Source organism: Pleurodeles waltl, chromosome 2_1, assembly GCF_031143425.1.
Source record: "Pleurodeles waltl isolate 20211129_DDA chromosome 2_1, aPleWal1.hap1.20221129, whole genome shotgun sequence".
Taxonomy (NCBI): Eukaryota; Metazoa; Chordata; class Amphibia; order Caudata; family Salamandridae; genus Pleurodeles; species Pleurodeles waltl.
Window position 1 is genome coordinate 163,933,752 of NC_090438.1, and position 15,498 is coordinate 163,949,249.

A 15,498-nucleotide genomic window follows, 5' to 3' on the forward strand; every position below is an offset into this window, starting at 1 on the left:
TTTTTTTTTTTTTTTACTTACCATTCCAAGATGGTGAAAATCAATCTTGGAGTGGTAAATTTAAAAGATGTATGCAAAAGTGTATTAAAAAGGAAGGAATGGTCAAGTAGCAAACTGCAGCTGATGGGCACGCCAAAACTATTTTAACCCTTGGGTCCCAAGGACGTCTCCAGGCCATCCTGGCTCCCAACCCAACTCCTCGCCCATGACTCCATTCGGGGTAGCAGCGGAAGTGCTTCAGACTCCCAAAGGCAGAATGGCAATTATTAACGCTTTTGGGTGGGTGGTAACACTTGAGTCACCTGGGAATAAGGTGGTGGTGGATCTCCTTCCCGGTTAAGGTTTGCTTCCATCTGGTGGTGTCTTTTTTGCCTTTGTCACGCCTCCTTTTGGGGTAATATAAGTGCCTTTTGAAATTTTATGATTTTTACTTGTGTACAAAATTTCTTTTTCTTTCTTTTTCTTTTTTTTTTTTTTTTTTAAATGGTAGAGCCAATCCTTTCCTTTGCCATTGTTGTGAATCCTGTTCGGGGGAGCAGCTTTGGCATATCTGTAATTCTGGAGTTGTGGCTGGTAAGCAACTCATTTTGCAAACATTCATCTAATGTGTATCCCTGGCCTGTTTGTATAATTTTTTGTGACTGCTGTACTAACTAATGTTTGCACCTTTAGTTTTTTGTGTGACTGTCTTTCAAAGTCACGTATTGATTTCTGCACGTTCTATAATGCCTTGTGATATGTGTAAATGTTTTTTTTTTTCTTTCCAGTGGGACTTCTTTGGTGCTTGCTATGTCTGTGCAGAGTAGGTGCAGTTGTGCCTCAGTCTTGCCGTCTCTGGCAAGTGAGTGGTATCGTTTTTCAGTGGTATTGTTTTTGAGTATATATATCTCTCTGTGAGCTTTGTACTGGTTGACGTTTCCTTCACGATTACTATATGCCAGTAGTTTTACTTTTTCTTTGATAAAGCTACAGTGTGTTTATTATTTTACACAGTCTTGGTTATTGTTGACTTATTTGTTGTGGTATGTCTATTACTAAGGGTTATGGCTAGCCACAGAATTACAGTGCAGTAGATTGTTGGTTTGCTTTTCAAATCTTCCTCTGACCACGGTTCTGAGAGCGACTCTGTATCTGAGGCGGAGGACGAAGTCCAAAATTCTGGCAGTGAATTATTTATCTGAGAGGAATCATCCGATGATGAAGCCACTATCATCGAGAAGGAAATGCCTCTTTTAGAAGAGGACACTGATATGCCAATAGTGCAGCAAGAGGAATCTGGATTGCACCTGGAGCTGAAAGGCTTCCCTTTGGAAGTGCTGATCTCTGGGTTGCCCCAAACATGGTGCAGTCTGTGTTGCCTGCCTTTAGTAGTGTTACAGGGTGTGGAGTTAATACTGAAAATGTTTTGCCTATAAATATCTTTCAGTTGTTTATGGACAATGTATTTTTGGATGAGACTGTAGAGGGACAACAGCACCAGATGTAAGTCCCTCTCTAGAGCTAGCCAGTGGACTCCTACAAATCTGGATGGGTTGAATAAGTTCTTGGGTTTAACTTTTTTGATCAGATTGGTAAGGAAGCCATAGCTGTCTTCATATTGGTTTCCTAATCACTTGATAGCAACAGCTAAATTTCCTACAACCATTAGTCGTGGTCAGTTTTTGCTTCAGATATGGATGCTGCATTTTGTTTATAATACTTCAGCATTGTTGCAAGATCACTCTGATTGTGACCCTCTCTTCAAGATTCGACCTGTCCTTAATCATTTTGTAGATCTTTTTCAGAGATCTATGTTCCAAGGAAAGAAATAGCTATGGATGAGTCTTTTGTTCAGTTCAAGGGCCGTCTGGTTTTCAGGCACAACATCCCTAGCAACAGGGCAACATCCCTAGCAAAGAGAATTAAGATGTATATGCTGTCAGAGCAGGATTGGATAGGTCTGTAATTTCAGGGTGCACACTGGTAGGGATTGTTCTATTGACAAACCCCTAGCCCCACCTACCTCCAAACCCCTCCAGCCCCCCAGTTGTCTGTCCACTTTAGGAGTCAGTGAAGAAAATGTATGGGAACTTCATAGAGGACTTTTTTAACAAAGGTCACTATTTATATGTAGATAACTTCTACACTGGTGTGCAATTGTTCAAAGTGGACACTGCTGCATGTTACACAATCCGCCCTAACCATAATGGTTATTCTAAAGAGCTTTTATGTAAAAATTTCAGAGGAAACAGTACAGTGCGTTGCATACTGATGAACTTCTATCAGTGACATTTTCAGACAGGAGAGATGTCCACATGCTGACAACCATTCCCGATGAAAGTACTTCACCTGTGACTGGGGTAAGACTGCTGATGTGCGCAAATCTGTGTGCATTTTAGACTACAATAGGCACATGGGTGGTTTAGCTACAGTAGATTAAAGGTTGGTGCCTTAAAGTGTTGTTCATAAGTCATACATTTGTTATAAGAAGTTGGCTGTTCATTTGTTCCATTTGGTAACCTTCAATGCTTTTGTTGTATTCAAGGATTGTTCTCCAGATTCAAAGTTGACTTTTGTTCAGTTTCAGCAGTATGTAACAGGCGCCCTTGTTGTAGATGAGCAGGCAAGTGTTCCTAGAGTTGATGTGGTGGAGGATGTGGCTAGATTAAAGTATCGCCACTTTCCGGATTACATTTCTCTCACACACACAAAAAAAAAAAAAAAAAAACTTTTCATATAAAAGATGTAGAGTCTGTGTCCGAGAAGGAGGCAAGTGAAAGGAGAGTTATATGTACTTCCCAAATGTCTTTCTAGTCCTGTGCTATGCATGTTTTAAATCGTACCACACACAACTCAAGTATTGGGAACAATCGCGACAGTAAAAGTGAACTGACTGGTCTGTATCAGTTTAGATTTTTTGTTCAGTTTTACAGTTGGCAGTTTGATTAGTTAGAGCTGTTGTGTTTGTAGTCATAGTTAGTTTTTCAACCTCCTTCAAAATGGTTTGTATTTTCTTGTTTGTAAAAAAAAAAAAAAAAAAAGATGCTGATGTGTGTAGACTGGCAGCATGTGAGTATGCATTTGGCTGGCAGTGGGTGTGTAGTGACTTGCTGTTGGTCAGTACACACATACTGGCAGTCAAATGCCAGTCCACACACTCCATCAGCTGCCAGGTGGTGTGATTGCTGTGTCAGTCCTGTGGGCGTATGAAAGTGATGGGCCCTTGAATGGCGGTGTTTGCTGATGAGTGTTATGATGTGCGCGGCCTGCGGCTGGCGGTGTGAATGGTTTTGTATGCGTCATACATGAAAGGTGTGTGAATAACCTGTAAAGAGGTTGGTGCCTTGGTGTGGCGTTACCGTAAACATTAACATAGTATCTAATGGGGATTAATCACAAAATATTTTTATCACTGTGAAACATTTTTTTTCCTACTAGGACATCAATTTAATTTGTATCAAACAATGTTTTCACTTTATTCTGGTGTAGTGTTCCTCACTTCACATTATTGAGTACCTGGAGCACTTGCTAAAAGAAAAAGATAAATGACAAAATCACCACTAAATCCCAACACCAATTCACAACTTAAACAAAAACTGTTTTGTCTTCTTACTATGCTAAAAAAAAACTGTGGTTGCACTAATCATTTTGTTTACAATCTACAGCGGAGGTTGTCCTTAAATGAAATCACAGTGGTTAATCCTGCCATGAACACACTTTATACATCCATTTAATTATTTCATTAATGTTTTTGGTTGACTCCTCCAAAGATGTTGTCTATCAATGTGTTTCAGGCCCATTTTATTTATAGGCTTATTCAGGACTTAAGATCCAAGTACCTTTTAATCAAATAATTCATACCTATGTCTCTGCCTTTGCACAGACGTCATGTACATGTCAAACCATTGCTAAAAACCAAAAGAATGACCACCACATGCCATTTGCATGAAAGAAATATAGGAGTGAAGTTAGTAACATCCATGCCCACCAAAGTGTGCATGCTATCACTACTCGAGTGTCACCACGTGTGGTGAGCTCTTAACCTATGTTGTGTCACCTTGAGTTTTTGGCCCACTGTACCTTTAAATAGTAAACATAACTAGTGAACAACCTCAAGCTGGGTGTCACTGGTGGCACTGCTGTGAGGAGTGGATTTATTTGGGCACAGCCTATATGCTTGACGAACAAGTTACTTGACATGATTGGGTGGTGAGGGGCAGCTGCGAGACCCAAGGACCAGGCTGTAGCCCAGGACTTGTTAAAGCGCTTGAGTACAGAGTCTGCTTTGTCTCAGAAGAGACGGGTGCCTTTGAAGGGCATATCCATAAGTGTGGCTTGGACATCCCCCGAAAAAGTCAAATGTCCTCAACCAAGAGTGGCGCCCCAAGGCCACCATCAATGCAACCGACCTACCTAGTGAGTCAGTCGTATCTATTCCCACACTGAAACGTGAACATCGCTGCATCTCTCCCGTCAGCAATAGCTTGAGAGAATGGCCCAGGCCTCATTCCGACCTATGGCAGCACCTGTGCAACTGTGTCCCATAAAGTATGGGTGTAATGGCCCAAAAGGCATGCAGTGTTCACGGACCGCAATGCCAGACTGGATGGAAAAAAAAAAATCTTTCTTCCCAAGCTGATTCAGTCTTTTGAATTTTCCTATTCAGGTGTGTGGAAGGGAATGTGCCAGGGCAAAAGGGGTTCTGAAGATGAAGACCCAGTCTGAAGCACCTCAGTCAGGAGGTTAGTCCTGACGGCCATCGAAGGCAGCTCGAGACCCAGGACCTCGACCACTCACCTCAACATCACTGAATAAGAAGCTCCCTCCTCCGTAGCCAAGGTAGAGGGAGAAAGCATGCCAGCGTCAGGAGAAGTGTCCAGACAACTGGCTTCACCCAGGTCCTGAGCCCAGTCCATGGGGTCATCAAGCTGGTATTCCAGCGGCCCCTCCATAAGGGTCAGGATCCGACCTAGGGAGCAAGGTCCCCGTTGAAGTCGGAACTGGAATCCAGCAACGCTGGTCCGGCTATGTGTTGGAGTCAGGAATAAGTATGGGATCGACGCTGACCATGAGCCCAGGCGGCGTCGGGAGCGTCAACGCTTGAACCGTCATTGGGGAAGGTCATGGTGGCAAGAACGATGCCGGTTCGGATCCAGAAACGGATCTCTGTGTGCCCTCCAGAGCAGAGGCTGAAGCCGTTGGTGCAGAATCCAAGGGGGCCCCTGCCAACCAGACGGGACCTGAGGTCACTCTGGTAGGGTCGGACTGGCCAAAGATGAGGCGCATGGCCTCGTAAAATTCATGAAATTGGGCAAGGGTGGCTCCCACAAACTCAAGGAGCCATGGAGCTGACCCAGAAGTAGGTTCTGAGGACAGAGGCCTAGAACAACACTCTTATTCCTGTGCTGCGACATCCGACCGACAGGGTGTAGTCGAAAAACACTTGCTCTTTTTTTACTTCTTTTTGTGCTTATCAAAACGTCTTGAGGACTTAGAGTGGGATGACGAAGAGTGTGGGCTCTGCAAGCAGTCTCAGGAACTTCCTCTTGACCGAAAGTGACGTAGAGCTGATCGCCGGGCTGCAAACTGCTTTAGGGAATGCTGCCTCAAAGCCTTCAGTGCGGACCCGTCACGGAAATCATCCTGTGACAGGAGTCGCAAGGTTTGAATCTGGTCTTCCGTGATGACATCTTGACGCACCAGAATGTCGAAAAGTCCTGTCAAAAAGTGACTGAGGGGTAGCTCTTTCCTCAGATCCACACGTAGGTTGACACAGAAAGAAAAGAACTGATGGCAGCACCCCGGGGGGCGCCTATATTGGACCCTCAATGTCTTGTCTGGCAACCACAATGCTGACGACTGACACCTCCTACATGCACGCAGGGGTACTGCTTGACAAAAATCTCCGGATCCAGACAAGGAATTCTAAGGTATGGAATCCGCAACTAGAAGTCTCTATCAGATGTGCCTTTGCAGCTCACAAACGGAGTCATTGGTTCAGCATTCTTAACTTTAAATTATTAACATCGAATTTGATTTTCTTGAATCCTGCAATAAAATTTAACATTTTAACTTTTCACTCACCCTTGTGCCAAATCTCATCAGTGTATGTGTGTGTGTGTGTGTACTTGAGGAGAAGATGGTTGTGCATTCATATTTTTATTTTCTGTTGTTCTCTTCAAAGGTATACATTGTCTCTAGGAAAAATCTACCAACTCTAGATATTTTCGTAAACTAGACACCCAGGGGGACTCCAGTGGGGCTCACTTGGGTCCCTCAAAGTACTTGAATCTACTGGGAGCCTCAAACTTCCTGCCACCCAGAGTTCACACATATCTGTTGATGAAAATGGTACCTCATCTATGTGGTTGGTCTGATGCGAGGACCCTTTTAGTACCCGGGTTGGACACCCCTTGTTTAGCTTAGTTTTTCTTTTTCACACTTGATACATGTTTTTATTCATGTTCGCAGGACTGCTTTTTAGCAATGGCTTTTACACAATTTATCATTTGCTTATCTAGGAAAGACAAGGCACATGCTTCTCATTTAATCAACCTTTGCACTACATATAAATCAGCATCCTCTATCCAAATCTGTTAAATACGGTACACAATATGCTAATGTAGTGAATTTTATCTTGTTTTAATGGGAAATAGGAGTTAGCTTAGCCTTCTGGCTTGTGGACATGTGCCCCAGTCACCTAGTGACTTTTCCTACTTAGCTTGCTCTGTTTTAGCGCAATTATTTAATTATATGTTTCCAGGATGGTTGCATTGTTTCTAGTTAGGCCAATGTTTTAGTTTCACATTATCAGTGCCACCAAAGGCGTCACTATCAAGCGACAAATATAAACAAACTGTAGGTATTCACATTAGGTACTTTCCCTCTTCACGCCTTCGAGGGAATTGTTTACATAAATTGTCGTCCCAATCATGTCTTGTTATCTATTGTTTGGGAGTCAGGGGTCCGAGAAGATCTGTATAAATGCACCTCACTTAGACAGTCAGAGGGATTCTGACCAGATGCCATCGATGCTACACGTTGCCTTTACGCTGACCCAATCTTTGCGTCCCTACAGAGTCTAAGCTAGAGACCTAATTCCAAGGTAACAAGGGTTGGGTGGCTTTTCTCATGGACATGGCTTTGGCAGATTAGGTTTAACACACCTAGCTCTCTTTAGGTTAGAGATTAGGTTCGTCATGCTAGGGTACTAGGACATTTTTCACACTTCATGTCATTTTATATCATTGCAGGATGGTGGGTGTCTTTGTAATAATGGCTCTTGTGTTCTGCATTATCCTTATCATTGCAGCCCATGATGCAGTAGATTGCAGTTTTGTTAAATAAAACCTATTGAAAACTTTACTGCATCTCCTTCATTGCCTGTGTTTGATTGAGACGTTGTTTATCTGAGAAAGGGGTAATATCCGTTTAACCACGGCACTCCCTGAGATGTCGCACTCTTGAGTCCATGTGTAAAGGCTGCCACAAATCACCTTTTACTGTTTGGGTTTTTGGTGAGGTGCTGCTTGTGAGCCGGGAGGGTTGGGACGACAGTTGTGACTTGTTGTAGGACTGGCATAGTCGCCTACAAACATAAGTACTGTCATCCTTAAACCAGCAGTCTTGCCTAGAGCAGGAGTCAAACTACAACACTAACTTGTGTTGCCAGTCTAGGGGGCAGCTTTTATCTCCAAAACACAGCATTACTTCAGGACTGTTTTCCCAATGTGGCAGGGTTATTATATAAACTACACACTGCCTCAAGGTGGATAGAGGTAATTCCGGTCATGACCATCCTGGGACGCATACTGCACAACAAGTAGTTGTGCTGGTGCTGTACTACCCAGCTTCCTGAGAGGATTGCCATCTACACGACAGGTTGATTCCTGAAATTCCATCCAGTTACATGGCTGGGGCCAATCCCTTAGAGTGCGCTAGGCAGAGCGTTACAACCACTATGCTTTCAGTTGTAGACATAGGGTTTGGTAGGAATCTTTAGAATCTCTAGACCATCTAGAACCACATATGCTATGGTGGTATTATTCATTTTCTTTACCCTGATTGTAATATGGTTACCTTGCTTTGTTTTTTTTATCTGCCTAAGTATCACAGCACATGCTTTTTATACCAGATTGTGAATATTTCAATAAACATAAATACAAACTTTTCTTGCATCTTGTGTGTCGACTTAGCATGCGTGGGTAACTAAGCGAAAGGGGTATGATTTGTTTCCGCTAATTCCCTAGGGAGTTGGAACATCATGTTCAGGTTGTCATTCACCCGTTACCCTGGTACATTGGGAGGTGCGGGTGAGGCACTGTGAGCTACCAGCAGTTAGGCCGACAGCTATTAATGGTGTGGGCTGCACTCAATCTCCCACACTTGGCACTTGGCAGTGCTGCAGTCCTAAACACACAGTCCTATGACCAAAGTAGGAACCGCATAACAGGTCTAGTGCCGCAAAAGGGTGGGGCCCCAGATGCACTGTGGCAACATCAATGAAAGTGGTAGCTGCAAGTTTTGGGCATGGGTTCACAACCACACAGAAAAATCTACCAAACCCAGGCATTTCTGAAAACTAGATACCCAGGAGAGTAGTCTGGTGTGCATCTCGTAAATCCCACAAAGTTTTGAGTATACTGGGCATTGTGACTAAGAAAATTTGACTAAAATCACACATTTTATTTGCATTTCTGTGGCATATTCTTCTAATCAGAAGGAATCCACAAAATTGTTACCACCCAGCGTTTCCCCAATAACAATGCTGTGCCACATGTGTGGCTGGGCTTAGTGCTCGCGGCTGGAACAGATCAAACTAAGGTCAATGGAAGTCCTCGCAAAGGGCCGCTCGTTGACTTTCGTTTGATCTATTCCTTTTGCAGCCACTAGCTCTAACACCACAAGTGAGGAATTATTTTTACTGGCAGACTTGGGGGAATGGTAGGTTTTAGGTAATTGATTGCTCCTTGTAGCTTCCAGAACTTCCCATCACAGAAATGTGAGAAAAATGTGTTTTTGTATTCAAAGTTTGAGGTTTGGCAGGGCTTCTGGGTAAGAAAACGTGGTGAGAGACAAGCAAGTCAACCCACCCTGGATTCCCCCGGCTGTCTAGTTTTAAAAAATGTGCAGGTTTGCTAGGTTTTCCTAGGTACTGGCTGAGCTAGGGCCCCTAATCCACAGTTAGGCACACTGCAAAAAATGGGTCCATTTTCAGTGGAAAAATTAGATGTGTCCATGTTGCATTTGGGACCCTTTCTTATTGTGGGCTCTAGGCCTAACTACACAAGTGTGGTGCCATTTGTATCGGGAGACTTACAGGAACACAGAACAGTAGAACAAGTGTTAATACCATTATTAACAAGTGTACTTCTCTGCATTGGTGCCATCCAAATGTAAGCCAGTGTGTAAGAAAGAAGATGTTTCGAGAAACACCCTCTAAGTCAAAAGCTGAAATGGGTATTCACAAACCCAAACATGTGCAAATAACGACTGCTTCTAAACAGCATATCTTTTGCCCATTTCAAAAATACATAGTTTTCATTGATACCTACTTTTCACTCTCTATATTTTACTACATGAATTGCTCTATACCTGGTACACAATGAAAAACCATTGCAACGTGCAGCTCAGTTATTGGCTCTGGGTACCTCAAGATATTGGAAAACCCACAAATCCTATATATCCCCGCAACCAAAAGGGTCTAGCAGATGTAATGGTATATTGCTTTTATAAATTGGCCACTGTGCTGAGATGTAACACTTGAAATCGTTGTCAGAAATGGGTGTTTTTTTCCTACTCATTTTCAATATTATTTTTACTTCAACATTTAGTTTCTTTGTGAAAACTTTGAAGGAACGACACAAATAACCCCTTGCTGAATTCCGAATTTTTTCTAGTTTTCACACCCATTTCTACCACAAACTGGAAGGAGGCAGAAAGCACAAAAAATAGGAAAATGGGCTATCTCCCAGTAAATTGCCAAAACTATGGTAAAGAAAATCTGGTTTTCTATATTTGTTTTTCTATATTAGGTGTGCTTTTTCCTGAACGCTTGAACAATAGTGATTTTAGTACCGCAAACCTTTTGTTGATGTCATTTACAAAACACTTTCTTCTGCAGTAAATTTTCCCATATCCCCTAAAAAAAACAAATTTTGCTATATTTTGGCTAATTTCTCGGTCCCCTCCAGGGGAATCTACAAATCCTGGGTATTTTCAGAATCCCCAATATGTTAGGGGGAAACAAAAGGGACCAAATTTGGCATTGCTAGCCTATGTGGAAAAAAGTTATGGAGGCCTAAGCACAAACTATCCCAAAAAGGCTTAGCACTGGGGGTGGGGGACAATGGGGGCTAGCAGCGAAAGGGTTTAAAAATAAATTAATAAAACTAAACGTCGCTGTGGGGGGTCAATGTCGCTGAACAGTGTGAGCAGTCCGCGGAAGTGAGGGATGGGAGTAGGGAATGCAGAGGAAGGGGGGGTTTAAAAAAAATTAAAAACAGAAAGAAGTCAGATTGGGCTTGGCAGAGGAAAAGATATATATGTATATGGCAGGACGGGTGTTAAAAGAAAAAAAAGTTGTTCCACTAATGCAAGGAGTGGAAGGACATATATATATATAGCCTAAACAGGGAGCTAGCTGCTGGAGATATCGCTTTTTCTTATATGTGCGTAAGAAAGGTGAGGTGTCAGGTGATGATCACAGTGCCCTGCTCCTACCTGTCCCCTCTGTATAGGTGAGTGGAAATTGAAATTTTGTTGATAAAGGTTAAAACTCAAGCCTACGTTTTTCAACTTCACCTGCTGGCTAAATTGTTTGTTGAAAACATTTGTTAAGTTTTTCCATCCTCTTATTTCCTCCTAACATTTCATCAATCTTGTTTTAATGCACCAGCTGATGGTTAACAAATCCTGACTTTGGCAAAGGCCAACTTCACACACATCTGCTTCTATGTATCTGCATGCTTTTGCTACACAGACAACAACTGTCTGCTATGCTTTGGGCCGAAAATGGACAGCGATACGTTGCTGTCGGCAACAGTACAATTATATACTACTCTTTTTTAAAGGAAACTGAGCAGAATGCTCCCATTCTCTGCTGCTCTCCCATAATAAAAATGATCTTATCCATAATTGCTGCTACACTCCTACAACCCCACAATCCACAGAGCTTCCCTCTATATACCAGCTAGGGGAAAGTAACAGGAGACCCAGTTATTCTGAAATTGTTATTACTCCATTGATTTGTCGTATTCAAAATAATACTTGAGCAACATTTTATTTTAGCTTTTTTAAGCATACTTCAGAGTCATGATATAAATAACAAACCTAAGCTACTAAAACTCAAAGTAGGTAAATGCAGTGCAAGAAGCACAAATGACATCCTCATATATTCTTGGTCATAAAGAAACCAAAACTAACGAGAACACAAAACTGTGCTAAAGTAGAAATAAAACGTCCATAACTACGTAATCGCTTTGTTTTTTTTTTTCCCTCTTCAATTATACTCAGACCATAGTTTTGTAAAGACAATATATAACTACATACCTAAGTGGAGTTAAGTTTCTTGAGACCTTGCATGACCCCACCCATCCCCGATCTCAAATCCAAGAATTCCTGGTCTGCTACAGAGTCAGAGAAAAACTTGGGAACCACAGGACAGCATTCAAACTCGGCAACAAAATGCCCTTCCAAACTGCTTGCAGGTCACCTCTTTTCACCGAAGGTGGCATGGTCCTCTTCAGAGGGGACCTGGTCTGCCAGTTCGGACTGGACTCTTCCTGTTGGACCAGGGCCAAGAGTGATATGCATATGATTAATGTCTGAGGTGCCATGAAGCAAGAATGAAGGAATGGGTTGCAGCCAATAAATTACCAGTGGTTGTGATCGATTCAAGCAATTCAACCATCCTTTATTTCACTGTCCTTAGTGTGGCATCTTAAGTGTGACAGGTACGCCCAGACATCAGTCTGTACTCATCCTGCTTTGCAATTTAAAACTGTATTCTACTGGCGAGGCCCAAATAGGCTGAAATCAGAATAGGGATGCTTGACTTTGCAATATGATGGGGCCTTGCCCAGCAGTTTGAGATAGACTGATCCTACTGGAAGAGGAGCAAGACTGACTCAGACAGAACCACATGGCTGGTTTCTGTCTCATGTGGAATAGCGGGCAAATAGATGATGGACTGGCATGTGGTTCCAATTACCAGTGGCCGAGATCAATTCATGCAATCCCCTCATCATCACTTTGCTGCCTTCAGGAGAGTGGATTAAGGCAGGAAAATATAAATACTTCCTTCATTCAAATCCAAGCCCCTCTTTATTGCCTCCAACCTAGTCACCATGTAGCCCAGACAATGCCACGACACCTAGTGAGGGTGAGAGATTTGCTTTCTTTTTAAGGAAAACCAACTGCACTTCTACGAGTGTGAGTTTGCACCTCAAGAAGATGAATTAGGTAATACTGAACGTCACGTTTTAGGCTTTCACTTTTGAAATTAGGGCTCGACTTTTGGGAGATGTACAAAGTTCCGGTTGCTCCTTCTCCCAAGGTTAGTGTACACCATCTACCATTCCATGGAGTTGCTCAACACTGCAAACAATTTGTCCACCTCTGGAACTCAGCTTTTATTACCTATGCATTGTCAACAGTGGGGGTTCTCACAGTTCTAATGTCTGGGACTTTCACAGCATCCTCCAACTTCTCAACCTTAAAATTACTTTTCAAGATCAAGAGAAAAGCAGCTAACTGCAACTATGGCCCCCTTCCTCAAGTCCTTGTATCAACCTTTCCTCAGGTATTACCAACTGATTCAGGATCCTCAAATCCTACTTTGTTTTTACAATGCATCCTAACATTATTCCCCAACACCCATTCTATGTCTATTCAATATGTTGTGACATTCTTTGGACCTTCTTCAGGAGTCCCACCTTTAACTATATGGCCTGGGTCACTCTGAGCTCTGTGGTCATGTACATCCTTTTTAAAGTGGTAATCTAGTGGGGTGGGGGGAACTGCGACTTGCCCTTAGATGCACCTATTACGTTTATTCATTAATTTGTCATTTAATATGCGCAAAAGGTGCGGGCTCATACAGGAGGAACATCAGTCCTAGGTTGTGATCTTTTCTATTCACTGATTTCAATTGCGTCAAAATAGGTCTGTCCTTATTCTGCATGAAACTGGATTGCCAGAATACTGCAAACTTGTCTCACACACAATCACCCCCATTGTCCCTTTGGTGCTACAACATCATACTGTTTTCAAGGTAACCTTCCCAGTCCTCGTTAAACCAAAAGATAATCACTCTACCCTCCCATATACAGGAAAAAGCATCTTACTCAGTGGCACTGGAGTTCCAAAGTTATCATGCATCAGTCTTGAAACTTTGTTGCCAAGTAAAGAAGGGGGTTGGTCATCTGTGCCAAAATATGCGTCTGTGGAAGGGCCTTGATCCACCAGATCCACTTAATCGAAATCCCGCCACCTCAGGTATTTAAATGAGGTCTTGAGGTAAGGCACATGCTCGGCCACCAGAGGCTCAGCATGGTCATAATGAGGGAATGCTTATAAGAAACTATCTCCGAGCTCAGCTAGCCTTGACTGATATTTAACCTTTACAAATTCCCTCCATTCCATCTGTGCATTTGAGATTGCAGTAGGATCAATTTCCTTGCTAACAGGATCCATACTAATAGAACCCCTGTTTAGAGCAGAGAGCGTACTCCTCTCAGCCCTACATGTTACCAAGTAACCCTTACTATTGTTTCAATTCCACTAGCCATCCTGGACTGCCTCAGTATCTGCCCAATTTCACCCCAGTAGGTGCAGATTACATGACATTTCCAAACGATGTGGATGAAGGTGCCCTTACTGTCTTGAAAACATTTACAAGTAGTTTGCTGAGCTCTGCCCATATTCCATATCCTTTTGGGTGTGCAGTAAAATGGAAGAATCTAATTTGGATCAGACGAGGAGATAAGGCTATTGTGCAGGTGGCCATCTTGGCCTCCAACCACCCTACATAATCCTGGGTCCAATATCAGATTCCCAGTGAGACCAAAGTTGCCAAACAGGGTCCTACTTCCAGGATAATCTTCGCCTCCAGGGGATTACATTCCTCAGAAACATGTCAGATCCACTAGTATGGCAACAGGGCGTTTACAGATATCTCAAAAACGTTCAACTATATGGTTGTAAAAGGACTTCATATGGTCTCTGTCCCATTTATCTGCAAGTTTGAGATCCCACGCTATGAAACATGCAACTGGAGCTGTTGGAGATTTGCAGAGCTGAAAAGAACCACCAAGGTCCTGGGGACTCGACCCTTAGAGGGGAGTGCGGGCTGACCCTGAGAAAACAGGAGAGCCAGTAGAACAGTTTTAGCCGCCATGAGCAACCCACTGGCAGCAGGCACCGTAAGTCACAGTGAGGCCCAGACAGCATTCATGAAGAGGGGTCTTGTGTTGCTGGAGCAGCAGAAAGTTGACTGTCCTTGCACAGGTACAGTGCTGGGGGCCGGGGCTATATGGAGCCTGAAGATCCCTTGTAGCACAAATCAACAAGCCCTGGTTGCTGCAATCGTCACAGTGCACAGGGATTCTGTCTTGGAGTAAGAGGCAAGGATTCACGGTCTCCCAAGATGGATAGAAGGCAGAGAGGACTTAGAGCACCCCTCAGAACCACCATCTGTGTTGGAGAATCTTTGCAGGTCCAGAGGACAGTGGATCTCAGCAGCCGGACATTGGTGCCTTAAGTCCCTGAAGATGCAAGGGAGCGAGTCCTTCACTCTAAGGGAGATTCCTTCTTGCTTCTTTCGTTCAGCTGAAGTCTTGTCGAACACTGAGGATGCACAGCTGTGGAAATGTTAGTGACAGGAGCCGCGGAAACAATGTTGCAAGGAGAGGTTGTCTCAGTGTTGAAGTCTTTTTCGGTTCCTGTGAAGTCCAGCAGCGGCTACGGTGGCCAGATGGAGAAGGTCATTTCAGAGGAGTCCTAGTGGAGTCTTGGACGCCAAATCTTGGGGCCCACCTGTAATGGAGTCCCTAAATAGCCCAAAAAGGGGCATGGTCACTTTGCAAGGTGACCACCTATCAGAGAGGGTCACTGACGTCATCTGCCTAACCCGACCAGTCAGATGCTCCCAGGGGCCTCTGCCCATTTTGGTTTCAAGATGGCAGAATCAAGTGGCAACCTGGAGGAGCTCTGGGCACACCCCTGGAGTGGTGATGGACAGGGGAGTGTAGTTTTGCGCCAGAGCAGAGACCGAGGGTCACTGAACTGGTGCAAACGGGATTGTGCAAGGACGGCACCAAATGAGCCTTTCAAAGCAAGCCTTGTAACACCTATCTCCAAAGAAGAGGAGGTTGCACCCCTCTCCCACAAGAAATCCTTTGTTCTGCCTTCCCCTGCTTGAGCTGGTCAAGCAGCAGGAGGGCGGAATCCTGTCTGAGGGACTGCAGCAGTGTGGGCTTCTCCAGACCCTGGAAGTCTGGTAGGAGCAATACTGGAGCA

At 43.6% G+C, this 15,498-nt stretch overlaps 1 protein-coding gene across 5 annotated transcripts in view; it reads right to left on the bottom strand.

Annotated features, from left to right (window-relative positions):
* The window catches only part of XIAP (X-linked inhibitor of apoptosis), a 362,764-nt gene that overhangs the window by 11,019 nt on the left and 336,247 nt on the right, over positions 1–15,498 (bottom strand). The gene's annotated exons all lie outside the window — the stretch shown is intronic.